Genomic DNA, 20,205 nt, shown 5'->3' with positions numbered 1-20,205 from the left:
TGTTCATGTATCATTTATGTCCAGCAAATGTTTTCAAATTCTAGTGTGTTGGTAAATGTCAATATAGGATTGCTACATCTTGGCATTTTCCTGCATTAAAGGGGTTGTCCTGTCCAAATTGATAAGTCTGCAGCAACTTTGTGTGATTGCAGACTTCTGAAATGCCCCAGCACACACAGTGTGCGCTGCGGGCATTCGCCGGTTTCTAAGCCGGGACCTCTGAATTATGCATACTCCCAGCCAGTGGGCATGGCCTCACTGCCATACACTTCTATGGAGCAAAGCCGCATCCTCTAATAAACCACGCCCACTTGAGAGCTGCATCTCTAGACGCAAGTGTATGAACCAAGGCCACACCCACAAGACGGACCCTTGCCCGGGAGTATTTATAACACATACATACCCTCTGGTCCCGGCTCAGAAATTGGCAAATCATAAGTGTGCAGTCAAACAAAGTGACTGCAGACTTATCGATTCAGACTGGATAACCCCTTTAATATGTTTTGTCATATGAACATTTGTACAGGAAAAAATAAAGATCATGGAAAAAACCTGCAGTTGTCTACAATTCCTGTAGTTGCATAGTTTTTCTAGTTGTTCTTTTTCTGTGGTTGTGTTATTTTGTTTGTTGTGTTCTATTCCAGTGGTTGTGTAGTTTTTGTTCTATTTCTCTAGATGTGTAGATATTCTACTTGTGTTCTATTCCTTTAGGTGTGTTCTAATTCTGAAAATTATGCATTTTCTGTTGTTGTGTTCCATACCTGTAGTTGTGTTCATTTTATGGGGTTTAGCAGTTTCAGTTGTATTCTATTCCTATACTTTTATAGTTTTTGTAGTTGTGTTCTATTCTCGCAATTATGTATTTTCTGTTGTTGTTTTCTATATCTGTAGTTGTTGTTTTTGTACTTGTGTTCTATTTTCTGTAGTTTCTGTTGTTGTATTCTATTCCTGTTGTTGTGAATTTTCTGTAGTCTTGTTCTATTACAGTAGTTATGTAATTTTTTATGTTGTGTTCTATTCCTGTAGCTGTGTAGTTTTTGTAATCATGTTCTATTCCTGTCGTTTCTGTTGTGTTCTATTCCAGTAGTTATGTAGTTTTTGTAGCTGTGCTGCATTTCTATAGTTGTGTAGTTTCTCTTGTTGTGTTCTATTCCTATGACAAATTAAAGAGAAACTTCCAGTTAATGTAATTATTAAATTCTTTACAAAGTGGTTTTAGATCCCAACCACCCATTCCAGAAGCCGACTCATAAATATACACTTGGTCTGTAAGAGTAATGTGAAGCACCCCAATATGCAGGGAGATTCTGAAGAAGGCAACTACACAGTCTTTATTTGAACTTAGTACTTTTACTCCGGAATATTATTAATCTTTAACATTGCAAATAGCAAATCTCATTCTTGCTCCACACTACAGGTTTAACTGGCTTCACTCAGCCCTGAATGCATTCTTCCTGCTTTAGATACAGTCAAATATTCTCCTCTGGTGGACACTCACACTGATGAGGCGGCATACTCCCACTGGCCTTCCCTCTATGCAGCAGAGGCAAACTCTCCACTCAAAGCTCTCAGGTTCTCATCTTAGATCTTCCCTTGTACATTCCATCTCAGTTCTAGGTGGCTTTTGTCTCTGATTTAGATCATGTCACACATCACAAATTTCTTTTTGGTTGCTTTAGGGGGCTAACTTTTTATGAGTAAGAAACTTGTGAATATATTGTCATTGTCAAGATTGACTAATGTTCTGCCTACAGTGCCTACAGAAAGCTATCTTCATTTGAAAGCTCCATGAGTCCAAACACATTCCCTGGGCAAGTCCACCAAAGCAGGAGCTAGTTTGGCTTAAACTTTACTAGAATTTTACTTGTTCTTTACCTGATGCTAAGGGTATGATACAATTGTCTGTGTGACATACAGTATAATACAAACAATCTTGGCTAACCCCGAGCTTTAAGGAAAAAGAATAGTCAGACAAAATCAAATGAACATTTCCAGGTTGAAGTAGAGCTGATAAATACTAAAATGCTTTATTCCACAATAGTTAAAATATAATAAAATGTCTATTATGGTGGATAGAAGTTACTCAACACGTAAGTTACTCAGTGACAAAGCGTGGCAATGCCAAAAACCTGTTGAGTAACTTCTATTCACCATTTTGGACATTTTATTACATAGTAAATAGTATGTAATAAAGCATTTAAACTTTATCAGCTGTACCGCAATCTGGAATTTTTCTCTTGCAATATGGTCACTATTAGTCAGTTTTTTTTCTCGGATTGATGTGTTTCCAAATAAGAACATTTTTCACTTATACTTTACTGTTGGATTCAAATCAAATAAAATATGTTGTTGTGTGTTAAAAATTGGGACTCCTGGTAGAGGAGAAATATGGTAAGTGCTGGCCTGGTCCAGTCATCCAAGGCAACCGGTCTTCACTTGTGCAGCCATCATCCTCAGCACCTGGTGCTTATGAAGTCATGATGCCACATGTCCTAGTGTGTGCCAGAGGTACTGAAGATGCTTGGTGCAGAAGTGAAGACCTGCTGCTAAGGGAGGCCAGCACAAATCAATTTTCTCATCATTAACTGCTTTTATTGGGTAGCACAGCAATTGTGAAAGGGGCAAAGGATTTTGCCAAGATTAGAAGGTAGATAGTTTATAAGTAATTGTTTAGAAATAGTATTTTAAGGGTTAGTTTGAGCATTGGACATTATTTTATATCCATAGGACAGGTGATAACTTTCAGAATTGTGGGGGCTCAACCACTTGGATCTCCACTGATCCTGTGAATTTGGCTCTGAGATGCCTCATTCGAATGTACTGGTGGCTACACATGCGAACCTCTACTCCATTTATTCTCTATGGGATTGTGGAGAAGGCAGAGTGCAACTCTTGGCTATCCTTGTCAATCACATAAAGAATGAAACTGGTATGCTCTTCTAAGGTTTGGTGGGGTTACCCTACGAAAGATAAAGTTATCACATATCTTGTAGAAAGTTGCTAACTTTCAATATTGGGAAGAATCCTTTAAGTATGCAAAGTAAAATCTGAGGAAGTTTAAAGGAAGGGTTTGTCTAGGCAACAAACTGTCTGCATTATCCAGCATTGGCTCAGAGCATTCACTGAACGCTCATGACAGCGATTCAGCTGCTCCACATCAATACAGCGGCTCTTCTTCTTCCTGGCTGCTCTGTTGATGGGGCATGACTGCAACTTCATGCTGATGGACAGCCGGCTCCCCACAGTTAGATAGCGGGGAGCCAGCTGTCAATCAGCATGTTTTCAGCAATCACACCCTGACAACAGAACAGATCACAAGAGAAGCCGCTGCTCTGTCAACATGACGTCCACAGAATCACTGGCTGGAGTGGTCTGTGACTACCTGCCTGTTAGTTCTTAGGCCCACAGTAAAAAAAAAAACATAGTCCTGGATAACCTCTTTAATGATATTCTCTATTAATTTATATAAAATATCCTGGCTGAGACGATTATACAATACAAACCATCTGATAAATCAACCATGTTAAAAACTTTGAGAAATTGTTTTGTCACATTAGTGGAGTAAGGCCGTCTATATTCATTAATATGAGTAATGATTTTATTGATGTTTGGGACCATGAAAAAGGATGTTGATTGTATCCATGTATAAATATGTGGGGAAAGTCTCTGTTTAAAACCTGAGGAGAATAATATTTGATTTAGAGTCTCTGTGACAAAAAATATGACTATTTAATCTGAGCGACAAGCTTTAGTGCAAGAAAAATCAAAGTCTCTAATGTTAATCCAGCTACATAATGTATCAGTATTGATCCCAGCCCTTCCTATAATGCAAACAAAGCTGCAGCTAAGCATACTTACTGAAAATACAGACCTGTGTATGGCTGCCAATTTGTTGACTGCAGCATTAGCTGATTGATTCCAGATATCACAAAGTGATAGCTGCTTTCTTTTCAGATTACCTGATGGATATATTGTATCTTTAGGAATCTAAATTACTGTAACTTGAATGGTAAAAGTTAAGAATTACATGTAGTGAGAAGCTTATTATTAAATTGCATATCCAATATTTTAAAAAATCTCTCTATATTTCTTTAAAATTGTAAGGGGTTGGACATTCAAAATGGCCGACTTTCAGTTGCAATATTACTAATTTACCCTAAGTCCAAAATGCTATGTAGTGATATCACTCCAATCCTATGCTGCTGCACAAGTAGGATGAGTTTCCATAAGATATTCTACTAGGTGATCACTCATGAGAAATCTGTAGTGGTGGCCCTGTTGGTTTTTCATGGCTGAATAGAATTGTTTGCAAATTCACAAAAGTGGTCAATCTACTTAAAACCCCTTAATGACCGCCAATACGTCTTTTTACTGACCTGAGATATAAGAGAATAGCCTCCCCATACAGGTGACAATCCAGCAGCTGTCAGCTGTCCACTATAGATGACAACTTGCTGAATCAGCCACGATCAGTGTTGGCACCGTCCATATCTGTTTAACCCATTAGATGCTGCTGTCAATAATGACTACATCATGTAAATGGTTAACAGAGTGTGGGGGGCTTCCTCTTTAACCCCATCGGCACCATGAGATCTTTATTGTCTGGTCCTGATGTTTGCCATGGCAATTCACAGCCAAATAGCGGCCTTAGAGTCTGCCAGCTATAGTGGCCTGTTCAGAAGTCAGCGACATTTAGGCCACGTTCACACGCTGCGGGTTCCTCTGCGGGTTAATCCCGCAGCGGAATTGAAAATCTGCAGGGCAAAACCGCTGCGGTTATCCCTGCAGATTTATCGCGGTTTGTTCCGCGGTTTCCGCTGCGGGATTACTGCTGTACTATTGATGCTGCATATGCAGCAATATGCAGCATCAATAGTAATGTAAAAAATAATAAAAATTGGCTATACTCACCCTCTGACGTCGCGATCTCCCCGGCGCTGCAAGCGGCTGTGCCGACAAGGACCTTCGTGACGTCACGGTCATGTGACCGCGGCGTCATCACGGTCAAGTGACCGCGACGTCACCACAGGTCCTGTTCGGCACAGCAACTGAGACCGGACGCCGCGGGCAGCGCTGAGAGGTGAGTATAGCATGATTTTTTATTTTAATTCTTTTTTTTACACCCAAATATGGTTCCCAGGGCCTGGAGGAGAGTCTCCTCTCCTCCACCCCGGGTACCACCCGCACATTAACCGCTTACTTCCCGCAACGTGGGCACAGCCCCATGCGGGAAGTAAGCGGTTCAATGCATTCCTATGGGTGCAGAATCGCAGCGATTCTGCACAAAAATAGTGACATGCTGCGGGTTGTAAACCGCTGCGTTTCTGCGCGGTTTTTCCCGCAGCATGTGCACTGCGGTTTGCGGTTTCCATAGGGTTTACATGTTAATGTAAACGCTATGGAAACTGCTGCGGACCCGCAGCATCAAAATCGCCGCGGTTCCGCGGTAAAAACCGCAAAGTGTGAACATGGCCTTACAGTAAGTGGTAAAAATACATTTTTTCATTCCTTTCAAGACACTTTGCATTCATTCCTTAACATCACCTGAAGGGTTAATAAACTACCTGACAGCAGTTTTCAAAATTTTGGGGGTGCTGTTTTTAAAATAGTATCACTTTTGGGGGTTTCCAATATGTAGGACCCAAAAGTCACTTCAAACTTGAATAGGTCCTTCAAAAATGAAAAATTACTGCTACATTTTTAACCTCCTAAAAGGCTAACACAATAAAATAATATTTTGCAAATGGTGCTGATGTAAAGCCGACATGTGGAAAATGTCATTTATTAATGTTTTTGTGTGATATGACTATCTGGATTAAAGGGATAATCATTCAAAGTTTGAATATTGCAATTTTTTTTTCCATTTTTGTCAAATTTCTGAAATTTCTTATAAATAAACACAAAACATATAGACATAAATTTACCATTAATATAAAGTACAACATGTCACGAAAAATCATGCTCAAAATCATTGGGATCTGTTGAAGCATTCCAGAGTTATTACCGCATAAAGGAACACTGATCAAATTTAAAAAGGCTGTCACGAAGGGGTTAAAGAAGCCCTCCCATCGATATGTTTTTTATTAAATGTGTGTACAGTTGTGTGTAAAAGTGTTTGCCACTTCCTGATTTCATATTCTCTTGCATTTTGTCACACTTAAATGTTTCAGATCACCAAGCAAATTTAAATATCAGACAAAGATAACACAAGTAACACAAAATGCAGTTATTAAATGAAGGTTTCTATTATTAAGGGGTGAAGAAATCCAAACTTACAGGGTCCTGTGTGAAAAAGTGATTGCCCCCTAAACCTAATAACTGGTTGGGCCACCCTTAGCAGCAACAATTGCAATTAAGCGCAAACAACTGTATCTATGAATGTAATATAGTGTGAGTGTATTAATATACTCACCTACCGCTCTTTCCAGTGTCCAGCGCTGTTTTGCTTTGCTTCTCTGTGAAGTCATCACTTTGCAGAAACTGAACAGGTCACACTGCCCTGTGCGCAGATACGGACTGGGGCTGAAATTCAGTCCTGGCATTAGAAATCACACAAGTCCTTGTTGTCCCATCCCCATGAACCAGATGTGATATATTAATAATATTACCCTGGATGGAGGAAAGGAAGATTTTCTACAAGACCAATATTTCTAATGATTCCCGTGGCCTACTGGGGTAAGTGACTGAGTCAGCGACTTTCTGTTCTATCACAACTCTTAACCCCTTCATGACCTTGGGATTTTCCATTTTCCCGTGTTCGTTTTTCACTCCCCTCCTTCCCAGAGCCATAACTTTTTTAATTTTCCGTCAATTTGGCCATGTTAGGGCTTATTTTTTGCGGGACGAGTTGTACTTTTGAACGACATCATTGGTTTTACCATGTCGTGTATTAGAAAACGGGAAAAAAATTCCAAGTGCAGTGAAATTGCAAAAAAAGTGCAGTCCCACACATTTTTTTGTTTGGCTTTTTTGCTAGGTTCACTACATGCTAACACTGACCTGCCATTATGATTTTCCAGGTCAGTACGAGTTCATAGACACCTAACATGACTAGGTTATTTTTCACCTAAGTGGTGAAAAAAAATTCCAAACTTTGCACAAAAAAAAAGCGCCATTTTCCGATACTCGTAGCGTCTCCATTTTTCGTGATCTGGGGTCAGATGAGGGCTTATTTTTTGCATGCCGAGCTGGCGTTTTTAATGATAGCATTTTGGTGCAGATACGTTCTTTTGATCGCCCGTTATTGCATTTTAATGCAATGTCATGGCGACCCAAAAAACTTAATTCTGGCGTTTCTAATTTTTTTCTCGTTACGCCCTTTAGCGATCAGGTTAATGCTTTTTTTTATTGATAGATCGGGCGATTCTGAATGCGGCGATACAAAATATGTGTGGTTTGATTTTTTTTTATTGATTTATTTTGATTGGGGCGAAAGGGGGGTGATTTAAACTTTTATATTTTTTTTATTTTTTTCATATTTTTTTTAACTTTTTTTTTAACTTTTGCCATGCTTCAATAGCCTCCATGGGAGGCTAGAAGCAGGCACAGCACGATCGGCTCTGCTACATAGCAGCGATCTGATGTTTGCTGCTATGTAGCAAAAAATCAGGTGTGCTGTGAGCGCCGACCACAGGGTGGCGCTTACAGCTGCCGGAGATCAGTAACCATAGAGGTCTCAAGGACCTCTATGGTTACCATTCTGAAGCATCGCCGACCTCGGATCATGTGACGGGGGTCGGCGATGACGTCATTTCCAGCCGCCCGGCCGGATGCGGTAGTTAAATGCCGCTGTCTGCGTTTGACAGCGGCATTTAACTAGTTAATAGCGGCGGGTGAATCGCGATTTCACCCGCCGCTATTGCGGGCACATGTCAGCTGTTCAAAACAGCTGACATGTCCCGGCTTTGATGCGGGCTCACCGCGGAGCCCTGCATCAAAGCAGGGGAGCTGACCTTGGACGTACTATCCCGTCCGAGGTCAGTAAGGGGTTAACAGTATGGGTGTCTTGAGAACACTGATTCTGTTAACAACATAGCAGACAAGGCAGCCCATGACCAGACAGGCCCTTCTGGCATTTGCCAGAATTGCCAGATGGCCAGTCCGGCCCTGGCTGAGCGTGACCCGGAAGTGGCTTTTAAAATGTCAGACTATGGTGCGTCAGAACAAGGCTCCATGGGCTTTCATCGTGAATAAGACTTGGGGCTCATGCATATAGTATAGAGTGAGCTGGACAGTCGCAATTGTGGTGATGTCACTGCGAAGCGAAGCAGAACAGCGTTGAACACAGAGAGAGCAGCGGTAGGAGAGTATATTAATACACTTACACTACATTACATGCGCATATACACTTTTAATAAAATAAGTAAATAAATGGGAGTACTTCTTTGTACTCCTGAAACCAGTTAATTTAAAGTAAACCTGTCATGTTACATTTGCTGCATGATCAAGCATTTTATAAAGCAGAAGGAGCTGAGCAGGTAGCGAGATAGTTTCATTGGAAAAGATTAGTACACCTTTTAATGGCTGTTAGCGAAATGCTAGTACATCCGACAACATTTCCTACCAACTATCTCCTATACATACACACTCATTTTAGCTGGGCATGCAGGTGTTTTCAATGGGAAGAGTGGAATAAATTTGTCAGCGTATATCCCCTGAGATTCAAATGATGGTGTTTTGGCATGTCCAATCCATTTTTTTTCTCCCCAACATCATATGTCAGGGGAGAATAAGGAGGCATGATAGTCCTCAGCTTGTCCCACTGAAATTAGTGGGTTTCACTGATTTTGATCTAATATGTATTGACATCCTTTAGTTGCACTGATTGCCAGGTATATATGTATGAATATTCACATATGGAAGGCGGTCAATCCTTCACCAAGAATGCCCAGCTGACCCCAATCCACATTTAGCAAGGAGGTAAATTAATACATTCTGAGTCTGTTTTTCCTACAAAACTATATATCAACCTGCTCATCTCCTCATGCTCTACAATATGTTGCCCTGAGATAGGGAGGAATTTTCAATGTATTGTTCTAAAGTGGTTTTTGCAACCTGTCCTTGTGTCTTCTTTGGGCATATGGATGACATATAGAAGTGATTCCCCACTCGACAGAATCTCTCACCTTTCCATGGTCGCCTAGTCATGACCAATCTGCATAGATTTTTTATAATCCTCATTCTAATCTCTTCAATATATTGTTGGAAAGGATTTAATATTTTAACATTTTCCTGTGCTGCCTTTCTGCCTTGAAAAAATATAAAAGTAGAAACTGAAAACGTAAGCATTGTTCGCTCTTAGCGTTGTTCTTTCCTAGGTTTTGCTGAAGAACATTCAGTAGTTTTCCTTTGGTCGGTAATGAAAAGGTTAGGAAAAGGCAACACAAACCTTTGCTTTAGTTTTTCCATTGTAATTCGTTTTAGATGTTATTCCATTAATGACTCCACAGTTTAGTTTATTAGTTGTTTCTTGATAACGAGGAAGTGTTAATAACCCCATTCATCACAGCTAAACATTTGGCTAAATCTCTAATCTGCATAATGAAAGCGTAGCTTCGGCATTACTGTGACATTCAAGGATCCTTATTCAGTGGAGCAGAAATGTATATCGCATAGTATTTGTATCTTGATGTGCTTATTTAGTCCTATACAAGTGTTTGTTGCATCTGTAGATATATTTTATTAATCAGAGTCTAGGTTTCACTCTCTTTGTACTTACATGTAGGGTTGAGCGAAACGGGTCATGCATTTTCATAAGTCGCCGACTTTTGGCAAAGTCGGCGTCTCATGAAACCCGACCCGATCCCTGTGCGGGGTCGGCCATGCGTTACGCGATCTTGGCGGCAAAGTCGCGTGTCGTATGACGCGTCTAGCGCCATTTTTTCAGCCAATGAATGAGTGTGGGCAGAGTGATGACATAGGTCTTAGGGGAGTGAACGCCTATTGTCATGTTATCGCGGAGGAGGAGGAGGAGGAGCTTTTCCAACAGTCGGGTTTCGCAAAACACGACTCGACCCTAAAAAAGTCAAGGTCGCTTAACCCTACTTACATGGGTTGTCCAGGCACCTTTCCAAATGGGCTTAGAAAGTTATAAAAAAAAAGGATAAGTATTACCTTTTTGTAGATTTTTTTAACCAGTCTGAGCCCTGTTAAAATAAAATCCACTGGACAACCCTGGTAATTCTAATCTCAGTGACTGGGCAGACAGGCAGGGTAGAGACCATCTATGAATTGTAGAAGTAGAAAATATACCTGTACTCAGTTACAGGAGACCACTTTGTGGGTACCTGGTAGAATCTCCATTTGGGCTGATATTTAATCCTTTATGGTATATTCTACAAACGATTCAAATATTATTAGACACCTTGGCCAAAGTTTGCATCATTGCGGAGATTGTCGGACCCTGAGTCTCTCTTATAACCAAATTACAAAGGTAGTCCTTTAGGTTAAGATCCGGAGACTGTGGATTTTGGGCAATCTGCTGTAGATTTGGAGATGTTCACCTTTCTTTGACGTTCACTGACAATCAAAAAGATATTCGGATGGTTCAATAGTTCCTCTATGGCAAATATGAGTGATAAAAAAAATACTCGTCCATTAGGAAAAACAAACATTGGATTAGAATCAAACATATCCGATTCATTGTTCCTGTGGAAGATATGATACTGTGGGACTCTTCCAATCGATCTAACCATGCACACTTAGCTAAACAGGGCGTGATTGTTTAGGTCACAGGAAATAGCAGCTGATTGAATAGGTATGCCCCTTATATTATCACCTCTGGCCCTGAGAAAGTAATTGAACTCCGACTGAAAATGTATTCAGATTGAATTCAAAGGACAATTGGAAGAACATCCCAATCTACACAATACATGAATTACATAATCTATTATGACTGGCAAAGAACATTAAAAATAATTATATTTGCTGAATTTTTACTTGAATTTTCCCCAAAATCCAAATTTCTATAAATTAAATGCTAATGTATATGTACAGTAATATGGCTCCTCAATTATCTATGCTCAAGTATCTGTGCTCAGCTTTCTCCATCAGTCCCATAGACAATGAATGGAGCAGAGCTCGAGTATCGGCACCTCCATTCCATTCAAGATGTTGCTCTGCAGGGCCCAGACCCCAATGGATAGGGGATAACTTACTATGTTGGAAGGATCCTTTATGTGGTAAGTGATCTCTGTACAAGAGTTTATCTAGAATGCTGGAATTTGAGCTGTAGCAGCACCACCTTCACCTCATATGACCTCAAATTAGATTTGGATCAATCAGCTGCATTTTCAGGAAAAGAATTAAGAAAAAATGTAATCTCTTTTCTAGGGTCATATAATATCATATTTCATATTTGCAGCCTGGCTGTGAAAACGACATGTCTCCTCCTGTATGATCCATGCCTCCATTGTCTTCTCTGTTTCGTCCTTCCAGTCATAGATCTGGATTGGAATACTATACGAGTTCATGTTTTTCCAAGTACCGTAATCGATAAGCTCTCATCTGATTGAGGCCTTCAAGTACCTTATGCTTTTACTTCGCAACAATGAACAAGAAGCTTAGTTTCAGCAAAACATGGGTCAGCGGATTAGTGTTGTATTTATTGACCTACTTAACCCTTTTTTACCTAACTTATGTTATGTGCAGTGTACGTTGTAGATTTCTTTTTTTCAAATATTTTACTTGGTTTTCAAATATTGAGTGAATTGGGGAATGGGAGAACAGGAGATTATGCAGCCATTTCACCCGTGGCTTAAGCTTATCAAGACAGATCAAGAGATCAGAAATATAATTCTTACATAAAATTAAAAAGAATAATGTATGTAGAATACAGAGAGTTGATTTTATATAACATGGGTGTCTCTCATTAGGGTACGTTCCTGGCTTCTTCATGGCAAATTTGACACTAATGGTAGAAGGAGGAAGAAGCTTTTCCCCTGTGTCGAAAGTCTTTTTTGCTCCTTCCTCCATGTGCAGTGAGGTGTGGAGTCAGATCAGCTTGAAGAACACAAGATAGTTAAGGAAGAATGTGAGGAATGTGGACAAATGCTCACCATGTCTGTAGGATGGCCTTAATGAGGTTGTCCCCTTTCACAAAACATTCTTCTATAAGCTGCAGTAGTCATAAAAAGCAAACCTAGTCTTACTCACCCTCCCTGAGCCCAGTGCCAACTCTCTTTTGCATCTCCGGTCTTTTTTTGCTTATCTGCCGTGTTTCTATTTTGTCAACAATGCTGCAGCCAGTCATTCAGCTCAAAAGCTCTGCTTGTGTTGATGACATGAGCTCACTGATTGGCTGCAGCTTAGAAATGAGTGATACTCCAGATTGCGGTGCCGTGGACAGGACCTGTGTGAATTTCTTTATCATTCATGATCCCAGGTTTGGCTTACGATTGACCGGGCACCACACACAACACAGATGATGTCAAAGCAGGCCAGCTAATCTAATGCAGTGTCAGGGAATCCGGAAGTCCAGGAAATTTGCAGCTCACCTGGCCACAGATCTGGATTGTGGACTGGGACTGTGGGAATTGATCAATTGATCCAGTCATCTCTACTGCAGCTCTACTGCCGATGTGATGTCAGCGCTGCAGACAAGTAGCAGAGATTCGGGCTGCAATGGAGACTTGGCACTGGACCCGGGAAGAGTAATACTCTTTGTTCTTTTATGATTATAACAGCCTACGATGAAATGTTTTCTGATAGGGGAAAACCCTCTTTAAGTCCCACTGTAGCCATCACATGGGATAATTTTCTGAAATCCCTGGTATAATGACATTTTCAAGGACTGTGTATGCAAAATTTGCCTGTAGTGGATCCCATGGAACAAAGATAGTAATATTGGTGAAAGTTATGAATTTAAAAAAAAAACTTGAATGGCTCCTCAGCGCCGCCCCACTCACCGTGCGATTTCTCACAGCTGCTACAGCTTGGTGTTTCCACCTGGCCTTAGGGGGATGTCTCTGAAAGAATTTAACCCTGCTGTGTTCTGCAGAGATCTGACTCTCTATCCTATCCGTGGGAGCAGGTTTTATTCAGGGCAGCTCCTCCCACCATTCGTAGCCCAAATTTTTGTTCCTGCTTTGTTTGTACCTGTGCATTCTATCCCGTACTCTGATTCTCGCTTCCGACAGAGCTAGGTTCCCATTCTGTCTCACCTCTGCACTCCTGACTTTGGCTATTCAGATCCTGTGCTGTCTGCCCTGACCTCGGACCGTCTGACCACACTTTTTCTTTGTTCTCCTGTGCCGCACCTACGACCCTCCAGTCAGCTGCTGCAGACCCGAGAATTCTTTTGGAGTGGTACCTGCAGCCAAGCCTATCCTCACCACCAGAGGCTCTAGAGAACACCAGGTAGTGACTTAGTTTCGACTCTCCAGGGTAAGCCCAGCCCATGGCGCAGTGAGTCCACACCCACCAGCATTACACAGACCCTCAAACCCCCTGCATAGATGCAGAACTAAAACATAATATTCTGGATACTAGTAGACACAAGTAGTGGGAGATTGCAGGATACTGTTAAGTTTTGCCATTCAATAATAAAACATCTGCACCCAAACTCCAGAATATTTTAATTCTACAGCAATACAAAGCATTTGGAGTTTTCAGCAGAAAATTTCAGATCTAAAAACAGTATGGTTTTGGTATAGAGATTCAATTACAAAATTTACATTAAATTTACATTTTTGCTACTCCATCTAAGAGTAGCATGATGTAGGGGCAGAGATTCTGAGTTCAGCTATGTATCACATACTTTACTGGGTGCTGCCATTTTTAAAACTGTTTTAGCAGTTCTCTGAACACTGAGCTCTGTATAACCCCTCCCTATCACTGATTGGAAGCTTGCTGTGTATTCTGTGCATAGGCAGAAAGTGCCCAATCAATGTTGGGGGTGGAGCTCATAACTATGGAGGACTACTTGGCAGCAGGTTTACTAGTCCTTAAGTGATAATCTCCTGATGATAAAACAATGATTTTTATCAAAACTACATCAACCATCCCAGTAAGCAACACATCCCTGGAATCAGTGTCTATTTCTCTGTTATGTTGCTTTCAGATTAGGTCGTAAAAACCTGATGAGCGATTCCCTGTAAGCACAAACTAACCTTATGCCACGTGTGAGACTCCAGATCCCACTTATGCCTCCTCACGTATGACACTTTGATAAATCTGCACAATGTTGGGCACTCAACATCCGAAGCTTCCACGTAATTCGTGATGATTGATGGAATTAAACAGAGAATTGCTTTAGGAGAAGAAAATCTCTTATTGATGACTGTGCTCAGGGGTTTTTTAAAGGTCAGACGCAAAGTGAGCAAATGTCATATTTTTTTAAACTTTTGATGAAGTTATTGTAATCACCGCGGCGGTCACAAATGCCATTCTCATTGTAACATATATGGTCCCTGTGTATCCAGCAAAGGGGTTTGTTTAACCTCAGAATAAAAAAATGGATCCTTCAAAGCTTTTATGTTCTCTCTCTGCACACTATAACTCAGTGTAATGTATGTGCCTGGTAGTCACATAAGTTATGTTCATTGTCACATAAGCAGCCGCAGACTTCATACTTACTACGCTGGGGCCAAGTGTGAGTACAACTGGCGAGTTACCCACTTCAAAGCCGCTGGAAATCTCTTTACATTCTCGGCTTCTACCGAAGGTGACAGCCGCTGCCAGTTCTTTAAGAGAACCAGGTTTGTGCACACTAAATATGCCGCAATGAATAACGTGGGTTTTAGGAATGATGAGAAACGTAAGCTGCTCAGGGATGAAAATATGGTAGGAGGTTTGTTAGAAGATCCCTTATGTTGGCATGAGATTTCACAAGCGTCATATTGTGTTCTACCATTAGGTGTTGTGTGTGCCAAGTAGGAAAGGCTCCAGTTCGTACTTTAGTACTTTGCTTGCCATTCTAAAAGAGAAGCTGGTTATGTACACGATTGGCAGCCTATAAATGTAGCGACGATTGTTCTTATTCACAGACAGCAAACTAATATTTAGGAAATGTAGATGAATAGAAATTGTAAGGGCCTGATTAATCATTTCAGATTCTTTTCAAGTTGCTTTTCCTTGTCTTGTGAAATTCGCTGACATTTTTTACGTAATGTTGAGCAAATGTGCTCTGATAAGGCAATATCCAAGCATGCTCGGGTGCTAGCAGAGTATCTTCGGCGTGCTCGAATATTATTCTCGGGGACTCGAACATAGCATTCAAGCACGTCGAAGATACTTTGTTAGCACATGAGAATGCTCTTATAACACCTTATCTGAGCACGTTCGCTCAACATTATAGACTTACGCCACACGTGCTCTATGAGTTTATGCTCTTTATTTTTTCACCCTTAACCTGTTTTGTGACATTTTGGCACAGAAAAGTCACACTAAAATGTTGCTAATTTTTGCCGAAATTTTAAGGGTATGTAAAGTCACAGTAGGCAGAAATGTCTCAAATGATGAATCTGTCAAAAGGATCTGGAATTTTGCCTAAATTACCTCAATTTTGCACGCATTGGAGAACTATAGAGAAAAAAAACAGTCTTAAGAAAGGCAAGTTATTATTATTTATTGTTATAGCGCCATTTATTCCATGGCGCTTTACATGTGAGGAGGGGTATACATAATAAAAACAAGTACAATAATCTTAAACAATGCAAGTCACAACTGGTACAGGAGGAGAGAGGACCCTGCCCGCGAGGGCTCACAATCTACAAGGGATGGGTGAGGATACAGTAGGTGAGAGCAGAACTGGTCGTGCAGCGGTTTGGTCGATCGGTGGTTACTGCAGGTTGTAGGCTTGTCAAGTTAAAAAAAAGCGTAAATGGAAAGCATAAAAAAGGCCTAAATATAATAATGAATCAAGCCCTAGGTATATTAGAAAGATAATAGACACTATGTAAGTTCAGAAAACTCCTTTAAAAAAGTACGACCTTCACAAAAGGTGATACTGTGAGCTATAAGGAAACCATGACAGTGAAAGTCCACGTGTGCTGAGAATGTATAGTGTATTACCGTTCCAGCAAAGTGGACGGGATTTATAGAAATCTCATTCCCCCTGTTTATTTTTACTCCCCGTAAACAGATGTGTGGTGCTTGTTTCAAATCCACAACATGTCAATATCTCTTGCGCGTACGCTGAGTTTTATGTACAGATTTAGGTGGTAGACTTGCGATTGATGCGGAAAATCTGCAAGTAGAAAAATGCACATGTGTTTTTATAGTGGGTTTCCACAGCGAAAAAGCATACAAATGTAACACAATTTTTGTTCCTGGCTTCCAAGTGTAATATTTCAACTGATTATGTTTAAAGACTATTGAAAAACGACTAAATTCAGCAAAAACTTTGATTTTACGACCACAGGCCAGAAAAAAATTGTGTTTATTGTGTCAAAAAAAGGAAATTACACTATAACAAATTTTTATTTTTTTTTGTTCCTGGGTCCAAATGTGTTTTCCTAACCCGTTATGACTAAAACAAATAGAAAATAGTTGTTGTTCCACAAAAACTTTGCTTCTGTGATCAGGACAATGACATTTTGAAATTTGTCTGTTTTCAGGAAAATTCTCCATTCGTATTCAATACTGAGTAGTCTCCATTGTCCTGATCACAGAAGCAAAGTTTCTGTGGAACAGCAACTATTTTCTATTTGTTTTAGGCATAACGGGTTAGGAAGACACACTTTGGACCCAGGAACAAAAAATAAAAACAAATTTGTTACATAGTGAATCAGCACATGACTATAATAATTACATTATGTCAAATACAAAAACCATGAAGTATCAAAAAGCAAAGCCACGTTATTTAAAACATGACACACCAAAAAGAGACAAAAACCGCAGCATCAATACAATGCGATAAAAACGCGTGCTAAAAACACTCAAAAATGCAATGCAAAAACTAAAGTAACCTAATTTACTTAATAGGTGCAGAAATGCTGCAACATCAAAAACTCACCAAAAGCTCATTGTGGAAACATAGTTTAAGACAAAAACACCGGTAAAAACTTATGTTAAAAAAAAAAGCAAGTAACCTAAATTATAAAATAATTGCAGGAAATCTGCAACATCAAAAACTTACCAAATACTCATGGTGGGAATGTAGCCTTGTAGTAAACCTCTACAAACAACACTATCTGATTTTGGATAAAAAATTACTGATAATTTTTTAGAACAAATTAAATCTGTTTAAAACATATTTGTAGAGACACAGCTGTTTTTATAAAGTCAATATTCAAGAGCTTTTTTTTTTTTAATTCCACCAATAATATTTTTACCCACAATAAAGTAAAAATTACAGATTTTTGAAATATGTGTTCAACATAAATGTTTTTGCATTTTGGAAGTGGGTCACAATTTGCATATCCTACTACTTCTGGAAACAATATTTTTTTTTAAACCATTTGTTTTTGCTGAGTGCTACATAGATTATCCATTGAGTACTTTTTTTCCCGTCACCTTCTGCCCCCACTTTTGCATTAAACAACTTGTCTAATTTACATATTCATGATGCTAGATGTAGAATACAGTTCTCGCTTTGTGGTTTGATGAGTCAATTAGTTCAGACGTCTCTTTGCAGGTCGTTTGTGCAACAATATTTTTTTAAGGCAATAGTTTTTTTTGTTTCCCTTTTTTTTTCTCTTCCATTAAGTTTCCAGTGCAGATTGCATTTACTGTGTTTAATTACCTTTTTTGGAATGGCTATAAATACAGTGCATTGGTTAATAGACATTTTAACTATACAAACGTTATTAAAAAAAAAGAAGTGACTTTTCTTTCCTTTTAGTTTCTCACTCACTGTACTTTCTTTTGTGCACTTTTGTGTTTTTTAAAAACAAATTTGGAAGATTGTCAGATCGTGTCTTTTTCCAGCTAGTTATTGTATTTTATGTGAGGTTTTTGTGTATTCAAACCATTTTAGAACAGGATATCATGAATATACTGAAGGTCATGCGTGCTTAAGAGGCCTAACAAGTCATTTATATAATCTTAGAGGACGACCTATTCCTGGTTAGTCCGGTTCCCTTTACTACTGGGGAGCAAAACTCTGTTCAGCCACTCGCAAAGAAACTGAATTGGTTCAGTCTTGGAGTGGAGAACTGACCTGGACATGGAAGGGTATGACGTGGGCTAAGACAATGGGCCGTTCTATCTTAGCGACAGAGGCATAGCTAGGGGTTCAGATCAGGGAGGGCGAAACATCTGAGTGGGCCCCTAACCAGGTAACGGTGTGTACAACTATGGTGGTGAACCTTGATCGTAGATATAGATGAACACAAAAACCAACACTGACATTACCGCCACATGGTGACCATAAAGTGGTAGATACCAGACCTGCAGACCATACAAGTAATTACATTGCAGTTATATATAGTAACTTACTGCTGATGTTCTTTCTGGTGGAGTACTTCATTTTCCCGTCTTTTTCATCTGGCCCAGACCGACATGACAACTTCTTCCAGCCAGGACTCATCTACAGAGATTACAACACAAACACATATTTCCAGAACTGTCCCCATCTCTACCCAACCTGCACAAACCCGTCATCCTGCTGATACCCTAATACTGAGCCACTGTTGTTGTATGTGTCCCCATTACTGCACCTGCTGTGTGGTACAAAAACAGAGTTCCTCTTACTGACCCACATAATAACACCACTGTGCCCCTTACAAAGTAATAATGCCTTATTTGTGCCTTCTACAACCCCTGGCAAAAATTATGGAATCACCAGCCTTGGAGGATGTTCATTCAGTTGTTTAATTTTGTAGAAAAAAAGCAGATCACAGACATGGCACAAAGCTAAAGTCATTTCAAATGGCAACTTTCTGGCTTTAAGAAACACTAAATGAAATCAAGAACAAATAAATGAGGCAGTCAGTAATGGTTACTTTTTTTAACCAAGCATAGGGGAAATATTTTGGAATCACTCAATTCTGAGGAAAAAATTATGGAATCACCATGTAAATTTTCATACCCAAAAATAACACCTGCATCAAATTAGATCAGCTCGTTAGTCTGCATCTAAAAAGGAGTGATCACACCTTGGAGAGCTGTTGCACTAAGTGGACTGACATGAATCATGGCTCCAACACAGAGATGTCGATTGAAACAAAGGAGAGGATTATCAAACTCAAAAGAGAGTAAATCATCACGCAACATCGCAAAAGATGTTGGTTGTTCACAGTCAGCTGTGTCTAAAATCTGGACCAAATACAAACACCATGGGAAGGTTGTTAAAGGCAAACATACTGGGAGACCAAGGAAGACATCAAAGCGTCAAGACCAGAAACTTAAAGCAATATGTCTCCAAAACAGGAAATGCACAACAAAACAAATGAGGAATGAATAGGTGGAAACTGGAGTCAACATCTGTGACCGAACTGTAAGAAACCGCCTAAAGGAAATGGGATTTACAAACAGAAAAGCTAAATGAAAGCCATCATTAACACCTAAACAGAAAAAAACAAGGACAATGGGCTAAGGAAAAGCAATCTTCTACTGTGAATGACTGGATGAAAGTCATATTCAGTGATGAATCACGAATCTGCATTGGGCAAGGTGATGATGCTGGAACTTTTGTTTGGTGCCGTTCCAATGAGATTCATAAAGATGACTGCCTGAAGAGAAAATGCAAATTTCCACAGTCATTGATGATATGGGGCTGCATGTCAGGTAAAGGCACTGGGGAGATGGCTGTCATTACGTCTTCAATAAATGCACAAGTTTATGTTGATATTTTGGACACTTTTCTTATCCCATCAATTGAAAGCATGTTTGGGGATGATGAAATCATTTTTCAAGATGATAATGCATCCTGCCATAGAGCAAAAACTGTGCAAACATTCCTTGAAAAAAGACACGTAAGGTCAATGTCATGGCCTGCAAAAAGTCCGAATCTCAATCCAATTGAAAATCTTTGGTGGAAGTTGAAGAAAATGGTCCATGACAAGGCTCCAACCTGCAAAGCTGATCTGGCAACAGCAATCAGAGAAAGTTGGAGCCAGATTGATGAAGAGTACTGTTTGACACTCATTAAGTCCATGCCTCAGAGACTGCAAGCTGTTATAAAAGCCAGAGGTGGTGCAACAAAATACTAGTGATGTCTTGGAGTGTTTTTTTTTGTTTGTTTGTTTTTCATGATTCCATACTTTTTTCCTCAGAATTGAGTGATTCTATAATTTTTCCCCTATGCTTGGTTAAAAAAGTAAC

The 20,205-nt window shown here is 39.8% G+C and overlaps 1 protein-coding gene across 1 annotated transcript in view; it reads left to right on the top strand.

Annotated features, from left to right (window-relative positions):
• Positions 1-20,205, top strand: part of MACROD2 (mono-ADP ribosylhydrolase 2) — a 2,853,334-nt gene that overhangs the window by 2,695,033 nt on the left and 138,096 nt on the right. The gene's annotated exons all lie outside the window — the stretch shown is intronic.

Source organism: Ranitomeya variabilis, chromosome 2, assembly GCF_051348905.1.
Source record: "Ranitomeya variabilis isolate aRanVar5 chromosome 2, aRanVar5.hap1, whole genome shotgun sequence".
NCBI classification, from domain to species: domain Eukaryota; kingdom Metazoa; phylum Chordata; class Amphibia; order Anura; family Dendrobatidae; genus Ranitomeya; species Ranitomeya variabilis.
This window is presented reverse-complemented; position numbering and strand designations above follow the sequence as displayed.